Source organism: Castor canadensis, chromosome 2 (assembly GCF_047511655.1).
Source record: "Castor canadensis chromosome 2, mCasCan1.hap1v2, whole genome shotgun sequence".
Lineage (NCBI taxonomy): Eukaryota > Metazoa > Chordata > Mammalia > Rodentia > Castoridae > Castor > Castor canadensis.
In genome coordinates this window covers 110769352-110780860 of record NC_133387.1, presented here as the reverse complement: position 1 = coordinate 110780860, position 11509 = coordinate 110769352, and the positions used below count along the sequence as shown (strand labels likewise).

The following is an 11509-nucleotide window of genomic DNA, read 5'->3' as shown; positions in this document are numbered from 1 at the left end:
TTAAGATTCTGGGATTATTTTTAGATGAGAAACATTCTAGGAAAAAATCTTTACTTCTAAACATTTTCTTCATATTGGTGCTCGATTCCCACAGATGACTTCTTTGAGATGATGGTGTGTTTAGTCTTGTCCATCACTTCTGAGGAGGAAGCTGACAGCAATGGCCCAAGTTGCCAGAAACCAGAACTATCTCATCCATGTGATCAGCTGGTTGAGAGTATGTAGACAGGTGCTCTCCTGCATCTAGTGTCTTTGGCCTGGATCCCATGAATCTGTAGTATCCAAATCTATTTCCTTCACCTCCCTGCATGGGGAAGGGAGTATGAGAAGCCTATGAGAATTTGACATTAGCACAGCTGTGTCAAATAATCTGGAGGCTGAATTTGGAATGGCCCCAGCCACAGAGGAGTTGGAGGGCAAAAATGCAGTTCAGCTGCTTTTCCTAAGGTGTTTATATTCAGAGAATAGCCATTCAGGTTTCTCTTGTTACAGTTCATGCCCCATCCTGAGAACTGTTGCTCCACCTCCTTGTTTACCACTGTATATAAAAGACTGGCTGAAGGAGGATGTGGTGGGTTGGTGTGGGGAGTGGATTATGAGAACTTGACATAAGCAAAGCTGTGCCAATAACCTGCAGGCTGAGTTTGCCATGGCCCCCACTGCAGAAGGGGGCAAAGGCAAAATGCAGCACAGCTGCTTTTCTGAAGTTGTTTACCTTCAGAGAAAGAAGTAGGAACACAGGTTTCTCTTGTTACAATGTCACATCCCTCTCCGAGAACTGTTGCTCCACCTCCTTGTTTACCACTGTATATAAAAGACTTGCTGAAGGAGGATGGGGGATTTTTGATTGGCTGGCTGTGAGGCTGCTGCTGCTGCTTAGTTATGCTGGAGATTAGAGGAAACCTGGGACAGTGCAAATCTGAGCATTGAGACTTTAAGAAAGCTAAGCTGAAGAAAAGCTAAAGAGAACATGGGTTGGTGCAAGTCTAAGACTGAGACATTAAGAGTTATGCTAATGCAGTTTTTAGACAAGGCTGCTGTTGTGTGTCTGCAAGTCTGAGCACTGAGACTTTAAGAGAGAACATGGGACAGTGCAAGTCTGAGGGCCACAACTTTAAGAAAGGTTACAGAAAACATGGGACAGTGCAAATCTAAGGAAAGAGAATTTAAAGAATAGACAAGAAGCAAGGTTTTAAAGAATGGTAGAGAAGTAAGGACTTAAAGAATAGAGAAGAAAAGAAGCAAAGTGAAAGAAGAGTTATTAGAAAAAGGAAGCAACGAGGCTGTTGTGCGTCTCCATCCAAGCACTCAGCACACCTGGTCCCAACTTTATGTATGTTTGTCTATTGTTTATCCTTTCTGGATCTCCTGTCGCCCCCAGTTCAGTAGAACAGAGATTGAGAAAGCTCTCTACAGGTTGGTTGCTTGGCTGCTTGAGAGGGAAAGAAGCTATTGCTGGGGTGGCATGTGAGGGGGTGGTTGGTTGATTTGCTGGCTGCTGGCTGCTTGGGAGGTGTGGCTGCTGTGGATGCTGCTGGTGGCAGCTGCTGTTGTGTGTCTGTGAGTCTAAGGACTGAGACTTTGAAGAATAGAAAAGAAGTAAGGTTTTAATGAATAGGGAAAAGAAGCAAAGTAAAAGAAGAGAAAAGAAGTAATGAGGCTATTGTGCATCTCCATCCGAGCACCCAGCACACCTGATCCCAACTTTCTGCATGTTTGTATTCTATTCTTTGTCCTTTCTGCATCTCCAGTCGCCCCCAGTTAGGTGCTCAGGACAGAGGCTTGCACAGCTCGAGAGACATGCCATTCACCATCTGATTTTAAGTCACTTCCTGGGAAAGGCCACAGGATCCACTTCCTGGCATGGGGTGCATTTCCTCCCACATGCACCCATCAGGCCCTCAGCAAAAGTCACCAAAACAACATGCATGCACCTGATGGCTAAGAGGTTCCTAGACTAATACTTTGTTATTGGCACATAAGATGCCCCATGGCTACTTTGATAAACTCCTTGGATGTTTGTGTACAAACATTCTACTTGCCTTGTAACTTCTGTCAGGTTTTTCAAAGAAGCACTGGGCACAAACAGTGACTGACTTAAAGCCAAACATGGAGAAAGGAGGCTATGAGCTGTTTCAGCAATGCTGGTGTGGAGCTGAGAACCCCTGGCCACTAGATAGCTGTGGACCTTGGAAGCCCACAAGGCTCCTGGCCAGCTCAGAGCTTTTTGTTTTCTGTGAGATTAAGAGACTGTGACAGAGCCCTTACAGTCATCTCCCACTCTCTTTATATCCCCATCTCATATTTTTCTCTCAATGAACCCACACCTTTAAAAGTGTTATCAACCCAAATATGTGGGACTGGTAAGGGTCAAAATCTCAAATTGTGAATAGAATAGTAATAATAATACAGCAATATTTGTCTACTTGATGACACTTATTTGGTTTTAAAGTGCTCAGGGACCACATTGAAATTATAAAGGGAGCGATGACAGAGGTGACTCCATTTTGGATGAGACAAGTACTTTAAAAGCAGACATCTAAAGAGGTGAGGGAAACAAAAGGTTTCTCAGAGAATGAGACTCTTACCAAAGTAACAAAATGCAGCTGCACAATGTGGGTGGTGGGCTCCAAGGTCAGAATGAGTCGGGCAAACTTCTAAGGCAGGAACGAGCTGAGCAGACCCTCCTGGAATGTGCAGTTTGATAAAGAGAGGGATGGGCAGGTGGTTGAATTTAATTAGGAAGCTAACTCAGTGCCAACCAATCACAAATACAGTGTCAAGGTAGAATGGTTGGACCTAGCCAAGAAGCATCCTATTCCATCTCCTAGATGTCAGCGATTGTTTGGCTTAGCTCTTTCACTAAGTCCCACCCCTCAAGGTGCTTTGCTATCCTTTCAATAAACTTTGTGCTTGCTTTAACTCTTAACTCCTGGTCTAGTATCTTCAGTCATCAACTACACCAGGGCACAAACTTGGGCTCAACAATCCAGTATCAAAATTACCAGCATCAAAGCTGTCAGTATTTTGTGCATTATCTGGGTCACTTAAATGTGTGATAAATTAAGTCTTCATTGTCACACCTACCTTTTCATCATGCATATCCTTACACAATCCGATTTGGGCTTGAAAGGTCTATTTTGGTATAATGTGAATGAAGGACCTCAATCCTAATTGCCATTAGCACCTTCATTCCCAAGTGTGTGCTTACTGTGGCAATCTTTACTCACTATATATTAATGATGGCATATAGTTCAAGGTTTCTGGCTACATTTAAACTATCTTAAACATGTTAGTTTAGTTTTCCAATTACATTTTGTTACATCATTTCCTTCTCTCTTGTTTTCTCTTTGGAGGAAGGAAAGAAAGAACTAGCAAACCAATTAACAGCTGTGTGTTTCCATTGTTTCAATATGTAATTTTAATATTCTGAGTAGAAATTAAATCATTGTACAATTGTTAGTGGTGTTCGTGCAATCTGTGATTAGAAGACTTCCAAATTCTTTGTGTCCCGTGGGGAAGAATCCATGGCAGGACATGTGGGCATAAATGGAGTTTCTTAAAAGTTAGGGAAGGGAAACACAAAAGGGGGCATGGTGAGGCCAGGTGGAATCTGGAGGCTGACAAAGTGTGTTTCTGCTCTTAGGTGCTAACTAACCAGGTGATTTCCACCCAATAATCAATGAGTGGGAAGGGAAATGTGTAGTTCCCAAGCCAGGTGAGGTTGTGTCACTACCTGGCTTCAATAACCTTAGAGCCAGGGGGAGGAGCTGCATGGACTTCCTATATACACCTATGTTAATTCTCAGGTGTCCCACCCAGGAGGGAGGAAGTTCCTGTTCTTTCTGACTTATTTTAGTTACAGTGTAGCTCTGAAGGCATGTCAGGGAGGGGTCTCGGTCTCAAACTTTCCCTAATTCTAGCCTGCCTCAATTTCAGTTTATCAAAAAAAATTGCTGTCATCTAGAATGGTCAGTTAGTATTTCTTAATCAATACATTATTTCTAGTGTTACTATTATAAATAATGTTTTTGTTTCTAAAATTGCAGGTGTTTGAACAGGGGCGACAGGGTAGCCTGCTTCAGAAAATGCTTATAGGTGTTAGCCACAGTCTAGGGATGCTCAGGGACCAGTACGAAGAAGAGGGCAAGTCACAGAAGCTGGTAGAAATCTTGCACACTGCACTGCTTGTCATGAGTGACAGTTTAGCAGCCAATGGCCCCCAAAACAACCAACTATCCATCTCCACAGATAAAAGGCACATTTCCCTCTTTTGCTATTGACAAGGCTAGACAACAACTGAAATTTCAGTTTTGAAACAAATTCTGCAAAACTATAGCTAGATAATGAATTCCTAGTCAGCAAATAAGAAGCCCAAGGCTTTTGTGGTGGACTGTCACCAGGATAGACCTCTCTGACAATCTGGACACAAATGCAGATGTTGCAAATAATTTAATGAATTAACTGGTGTGGCATATACCTGTAATCCTGAGGCAAGCTAGAATTAGGGAAAGTTCAGAACTCATAAAGTATACTAGACTTAATATTGCATTTCAGATTGATCATGCCCTGGCCCAGAGACTACCCTCATCTGGCCCAGGAACCACCCAGGCCTCTCCCCACTCATGGATTATTGGATGAGAATCATCTGCTTCTCCCATTACCATAGGTTAGTATAAGTTTTAAAGTCACCTGGAGAAGAGACACATGCTCTCTCTGCTTCCTGGCTTCCACCTGTATTTCCCTTCCCTAACTTTTAAGAAATTCCATGAATGGAATTTTAATAAACTCCCTGTCCTGCCATGGAGTCTTCCTGCAGGATACAGGGACTTTGGAAATATTCTGATTAGAGATTGCACAACTGCCATTAACAATCCCAGCACATGGGAGGCAGAGGCAAGAGGAACAGAGATATTTTAGGAATTGGAAAAGGTGGAATTTCTGTTTTCTTCATTTTTAAGATAAGCCAAATTAATTCTTGCAACAGGTGAATTCTGTTACAATACTGGGTCTTTTTTCTTATTAAGTGTCATTTACTGAGAATAACATCATCCCAGTCACGATCAAACAAAATTACATTTATCTGGGGATAATTATAATTGCAATCTGGAAAAACACAGATTAAATATTTGTGAAAATGTTCCCCAAGTTTTACAAAGTGGCAGCTTTAGTTATAGCTGGAAGCAAATATAGACTGGAAAATACAACTGCTGTTATTCAGGAATTCTGAGCAATGCTGGCTGACCTTGGAGTCAGTGCAGTCTCAGGTTCTTGGGGAACAGGCTTCGTACAACAGGTCAGAAGTTAGCACTGTGGAGGGTGGTCTGTTTCCACCCTTGTTCAAAAGTTCAGTCGTGAATGTGTCTGAGAACTCATTAACAGTGGCTTTTCAGCTCCATTTTAAGTGTTCAAAACAAATGCTTCTTCATTGTGATTTTTGTCCTTGACCCTGTGACAGTTTGTAATAAAATGAATCCTATTCTCCTGAATGAAGGCTTTCCCCAGAATCGAGCAATAAGATTTCTCAATATTATCACAAAAAACCATATTTCCAGCCATGGCTCTCTATGGATCATGAAAATGGAATTGAAATGTCATAATTATATGGGACCATATTGTTTTTATGATTCAAAACAAATAGCAACTCTAAATATTTCCAGCTCTTTCATGTTTTCCAGAGTTCTCTTAGGAAAGAGGATCTTGTTTGGAAAGTCCTGTTTCCTAACTTACTCAAGAGATGCTCTGGACCTTAGGGTCCTGGAGTTGCAGGGAGCAATGTAGTGCCTACCAGGGCCATAAAAAACACAGGAAGATGAGTATCAGAAACCCTAGGGAAGCTTTGAAACAGTGAGCCAGACAAAGGGCTGGGATAAAGCTATCATCGATCAACTTCAGACCCAGAAGTTTGCATTGAGGTACTGAAAAGTTTCCTGGTTGTTAGTTAAGGAAACAAAGAGTCTGTTTTACAATGCACAATAATAACAGATATACCAAATTAAGTCACCTTAATTATCCTACAAACCTCAAATGCCCCCTTGGTGCTTTAGCCTAGGGTCTTGACCTCCCCTTTGACACCCAGGAGAATGAAGCCCCACAAGCTCCACTTAGTTCTTAGCTCACACAGGAATTTTTTTTTTAAGGGGAGAGTGTGAACGCAGTCCCCCACTACCACAAATTATGCAGTCGAGTTTCCCACATTTGGGGAAATCACAGGGGTCAGCACATCCGGAGTGCAATGGATAAGCCTCGCTCTGGGAAAACCACCTTCGTGATCATGGTATCTCCCCTACCAGGTAAGTATACACACACAGGAATTTGGGAAACTAAAGAATACAGTACACCTTACCAAAATAGGGCAGCCAATTTCTCCCTGCCCAAACATGTAACTTCTAATAGGTCAGAAAGATAACAGCCCTGACACCATCTTTTTTATACACCTATTCTGTGTACCCGGCAAGTAATTGGCCTGTGGAGTCTCCATTTCCATTTAGACATCACCTTGTTACATGTAATACACAACTACTACCCCCAAGCTGTCTGGATGTCAAGCATGTGCACTCTGCATGTAGTTCTGGCCATTCTGTTGACCTTCCTGGGCCTCAGCCTCCCCAACTAGTAATGAGACAGGTTAAAATTAGGAAAAGTTCAGGTCTTAGAAAAATATTCATCTAAAATTAACTACACACTGACTCCAGGACTGCCCTCACCTGGCCAGGGAAACACCTATGTCCTTCCCCAATCATTGATTATTGGATGGGAATCACTTGGCTCCTCCTTTCCCATAGATTAGTGCAGGTTTTAAAAGCATCTGGAGAAGGGAAGCACTCTCTCTCTGCCTCCAGATACCACCTGTGCCCACCATGCTCCCTTTTGTATTTCCCTTCCCTAACTTTTAATAAACTCCGTTTACACTCACATTCCTGTGATGGATTCTTCCCTGCGAGACACAAAGAATTTGGAAATCTTCTGGTCACAGACTCCACCTGCCAGGAACAGTAATGCTATTTTGAGGGGAACAAAGGTAAGGAAGACAAAGGGCAGAGAAACAGCAGAACTGACTCTGGGAATAAAGGGCAAAAGTGACCCTGAGAACGTAAAGGGAACAAATAGCAAAAGTCACTTTGTCTTAGATAAAAGAGACAGGAAGTTGTCCTTAAAAGCAAACATCTGGGAGACATGAGGAGTGGGCTTCTCACCAGATAATAAAGTGGAGTGGTTTTTTTTCCTAGAGAAGGGAGACAGAGAAGCATCTTTAAGACAAACATGTAAAGAAATGAGAAGACATTTCTTAAGGAAGACAGCACAGCAAACTTTCCGAAGATATCAGACAGGGGTTATAAATGTAAACGGTGGGTCTCACTGAAGAAACAAGTGGTAGTCATGTATATAATGGCCTAAAAACAGGATGGACTAATAAGACTGTCCTGGAATGTCCAGACTGATAAAAATGGGGAGAGGAAACCAGATGGTTGGGCTCAGCAAGAAGTTAATCAGACATTCAATTACAGATGTAACCTCAAAGTAGAGTAGGGGTGCCTAAGTCAGGCAGAACCCTATATTATCCCATAGACTTCAGCTATTCTTTGGTTTAGGCTTTCACTAAGTCCCACCCATTAGGGAGCTTTGCTATCTATCCTTTCAACAAGCTTTGTAATTGCTTTACTCTTACCTTCTTGTCCAGTGTCTTGAATCATCAATTTTGCCAGGACAGGAACTCAGGTTCACCATCTTATTCATGGGTAAGGACACCCTGTGCTTACAGAGTCACCTGGGCATCCCCTAAAACAGTTAAGAAAGGAGGTTTGCAAAGCCTGTTACTGCTGCTCAGAAATGGCAGGAGTGGAACTGACATATGTCACCTCTGCTGCATTTTATGGGCTATTGTGAATCAGAGCCCAGTTTGGATGGACTGCAAGGGGGGTTACCAAGAATATGGTTCACTGGGACCATTTGACAAGACAAGATAACATACATGGCCATGACACTCAGGTCTCTACTTACTAGGTTTCTAATAAGTAGATGTGAGGTATCTTGCTTTATCATTGAATAAGGTTTTATTTTGGGATCTATAGCTTTCAACACAAGTAAAGATTCAAATCTGTAACTATGCCTTAGGAAACCATCATCCTACAGGGTGTTTTTGGTGCACAGTTCACATGGAAATCTTGGAAAGTGAGACAAGGGAGGCTATACCTCAAGTATGCTCATTTGGATGACTTAATTTATTATAAGGTGTATTTTCTTTCCCTGTTATGGATCATATTTTGCAAGAGGTCATCACTGGACACACAAATGTGTCAGTTTTAGTACCTGAAGGGAATTTGGGCTGGAAGAAACTCAAGACACAGATATCAGAAGTGAGTTTCCTGTTCTTGGATCTTCCAGCTGCTAGGAGTGAATGCCTTACCTGGGGATGGTGTCTCTTCCGGTGTATGTGAGCACCAGCTCGTCTCCACAGCGTAAGTGTGTGTTAGATGGCAAACTTCTCAACACCTGGACATCAACATGACTTCACATGCCCCCTGCTACTCAAGTGACGTGTCAACAGAGTACATTCTATTTCTAATGAATAGAATAGAAAGATACTTATTTTAAGATTAGCCTATTGGTATTAATACAAAGCATCCAAAACTATAGTACATTAAACAGTTCCCTTAAGTTTAACCAGTGGCTTAATCTTTCACAAGAAATCTAGATCCTAGTTCAGTCCATGCTATGAGTGTGATTGAGGTTCTTGTTTATCACACACTCAGAATTCTCACATAATGACTAATAGGAGGCTTCTCTTGAGAGCCATGTTTCTCCAGACACTGTGCCTTGATTCTACTTGATGACTGTAAATTGTATGTTGCTCAATTTCTGCTTTCCTTGGTGGTTAGGAAGTTCATAATCACATATATAAAATAGGAAATATATTTTTCTTAGCCTCCATAACCATTTTATATTGTGTTCTTTATTTTCCTTCCTTTTTCTCCCTGATGTACTGCATTTTACTTTATATACTGTCATAAATGATTTTCCCTCATTTTTATATTTTTGTCATAACTCTTTTTTTAATTACAATAGCCAAAAAACTGGGTATGCAAGTTTAGAGGATCTCAAGACCCCTGTTCAATTATAGGAACATGTTATTGCAAGACTGTATATTAAAACTGTAAAGAAGTTCAAATGTACAGAGAAAACAAAATGCAATTTCTTCATAAACATTGTTTCTTACTGCCAGCTACATATTCTTTTGTAAACCTTGAAAAAGTTCCCTGTAAAGCAAATTATATATATATATATATGTATGTATATATACACATACGCTGTATATATAGTGTATGTGTATGACTTATCTGTAGCTCCCCTTCCCCAAAGATCAGCTGTTTTCCTTAATCATGCTATTAGTGTCAACAAAAAGCTACAGATACATATTGCTTTGAGAATTAAATACCTAATTGCAAAATTCAAACAAGCCAAAGGAGGAGAGGGAAAAGCACTATGTGGATGACAGGTGTGGAGTCAATTATTGAAACATTTGTCTTTCTGCATCACTGCTTCCCTCTTCGGGAGACTGACTCTTACAAAAATCCTCTTTATTGTGAGCACCACCTCAGAGGCACTGGACAGCTTCTTTACTGCCATCTCTCTGGTGGTTCCAGTATTGCTATCTGCAAGGGCCACCTCCCTGTGGGGCCTGGGAGCCACTTAGGGGCCCAGGCCAAGCCTAAGACTGCTGGCCGGCCTGCACCTGCTGCGTGGTCCACAGGCTCGCCTCCTCCACTGCCCCCTTCCTAAAAGTGGCTAGGAGGTGTGCATGGGGCTGCCAGGCTGGGGGTGGTAGATGGGAGACTCACAGAGCTGAACAGAAAGACAGACCAGGCTGCAGAGACAAGCCAGGCTGGCTGGCCACAAATCCTCTGTGGGAGAAGAGGCCTGGAGCTGGTGGGGCAGAGATGCCACATGCCACTGTCACTGCAGGGCTCTGACGTGGCAGAGCTTCTTCCCTGTGCTTGCTGGTAAAATGGGTGGCTTCTTGGTAGTGTCCCCCAGCTCATCCATGTTGTGGAATCACCACTGCTCAATGCAGTAATTGCCCATGAGCTGCACCTTGAAATGCTTGTTCTTCCCTGATGCTTTTTGACAGACACCGAGAAGTCACTGGGTGAGGACTCGCTGTCCTTAATGGGGAAGTCACCCTCTACATCCCGCTCCTTGAGCACACACTGGGCCTGGTGGCACATCAAATTGCCATAGCACCACTCCCACCTGCAAAGCTCCCTCTGGATGAGTGTCCAGTGTAGCTGATCTCTGTGGCGTGCACAGGGTGCAGGACCGGCCTGACACTGAAGACCACCACATGGTTCTTAGCAACCAAGTCCACCTGGCCCCAGGCATTTTTTAATTTCCGGCACCTAGGGTCATTCTTAGGCTTCTTGATCACCTTCATAGTGTCCCACTGCTCGAGGTTGAGCTCCTCTGAGGTGACCGAGTTGAAGGAGCACAGCATCTGCACCATGTGCGGCATGTACCAGTGCCTTGCCCTTTGCTCAGTGTGGAGGCCCCGCACAGTCTCAGGAAGATCAGGGCCTCAGAGGCCACCTTGTCCACCTCCTCCAGCAAGTAGTTGGAGGAAACACAGGATCCACCCATCGAAGCTGCAGCATCACCAGCCATAGCTGCACTTCTCCATGACCGTGATACATGAGCCCTTCAACAGGGACAGCTCATCCTCCCACTCAGCCAGGTGGGTGAGCTTGACCAAGGGTGTGCAGGGCATCAGGGACACATCTTGCCAAGGCCTAGCATGTCCTTGAGGGTCTTCACCAGGCTGTTTTCCAGGCTGTTTTTGCACTCCACCTAGTTGGACTGATCATAGCCCATCCTGTTGGCCACATTCCTCACTCACCACCATGTCGTGGAGTCTCCAGCAGTCACAGACACTCATTCTTCCTGATGTCTACCCCTTGGTCTTGGTGGGCAGTGTAGTCCTACTTGACTATGACAAACACTTCTGCCCTCTTTCATGGAGTCCTTCTTTGGCACACAGCTATGAGAGGTGACTACAAAATGCACAACTCTTCAAAAAAGATGAGTTTTTAGGCTGATGGCACCTCTGAGGTTGCAAAGTTGTAGGGATCCTGCAAACTCTCAAATCCGACGCAAACCTTAGCAGAGAACCGTCATCTGGGACATCACTTGGAGAAGATAAACCTGTGAGATTTTGTCATGGGCCGCCTGCCAAGGCCAGAGGATAGCTCTTTCTGCTACTCCCTCCTCCCACCAGCCCAAGGGACCCCACCTTCCCAGCGGGACCCCATTTACCCACAGGCAACCAACCTGCCCAGGAGAACCCCACCTGCCCGGGGGCACCCCACCAGCCCCGGGGCGGCCCCACTGCCCAGGAGGATCCCACCTGCCCGGAGGGACCCCGTCTGCACAGGGGGATCCCACTGGCCTGGGCAACGGGAGCCTCTTAGCCATTGAGCTCTCCTCATCCCCTCATTTCTCAAATAAGGGTGAAGGA

The 11509-nt window shown here is 43.8% G+C and overlaps 1 non-coding gene and 1 pseudogene across 1 annotated transcript; both read right to left on the bottom strand.

Moving 5' to 3' along the window:
* Positions 1-6137: 6137 nt before the first annotated feature.
* On the bottom strand, positions 6138-6301 carry LOC141420918 (U1 spliceosomal RNA). The gene has a single exon (XR_012445642.1). It is a non-coding gene; the product is annotated as a U1 spliceosomal RNA (small nuclear RNA).
* Positions 6302-9954: 3653 nt separating this feature from the next.
* On the bottom strand, positions 9955-11480 carry LOC109678126 (cytoplasmic protein NCK2 pseudogene; annotated as a pseudogene).
* Positions 11481-11509: the final 29 nt, after the last annotated feature.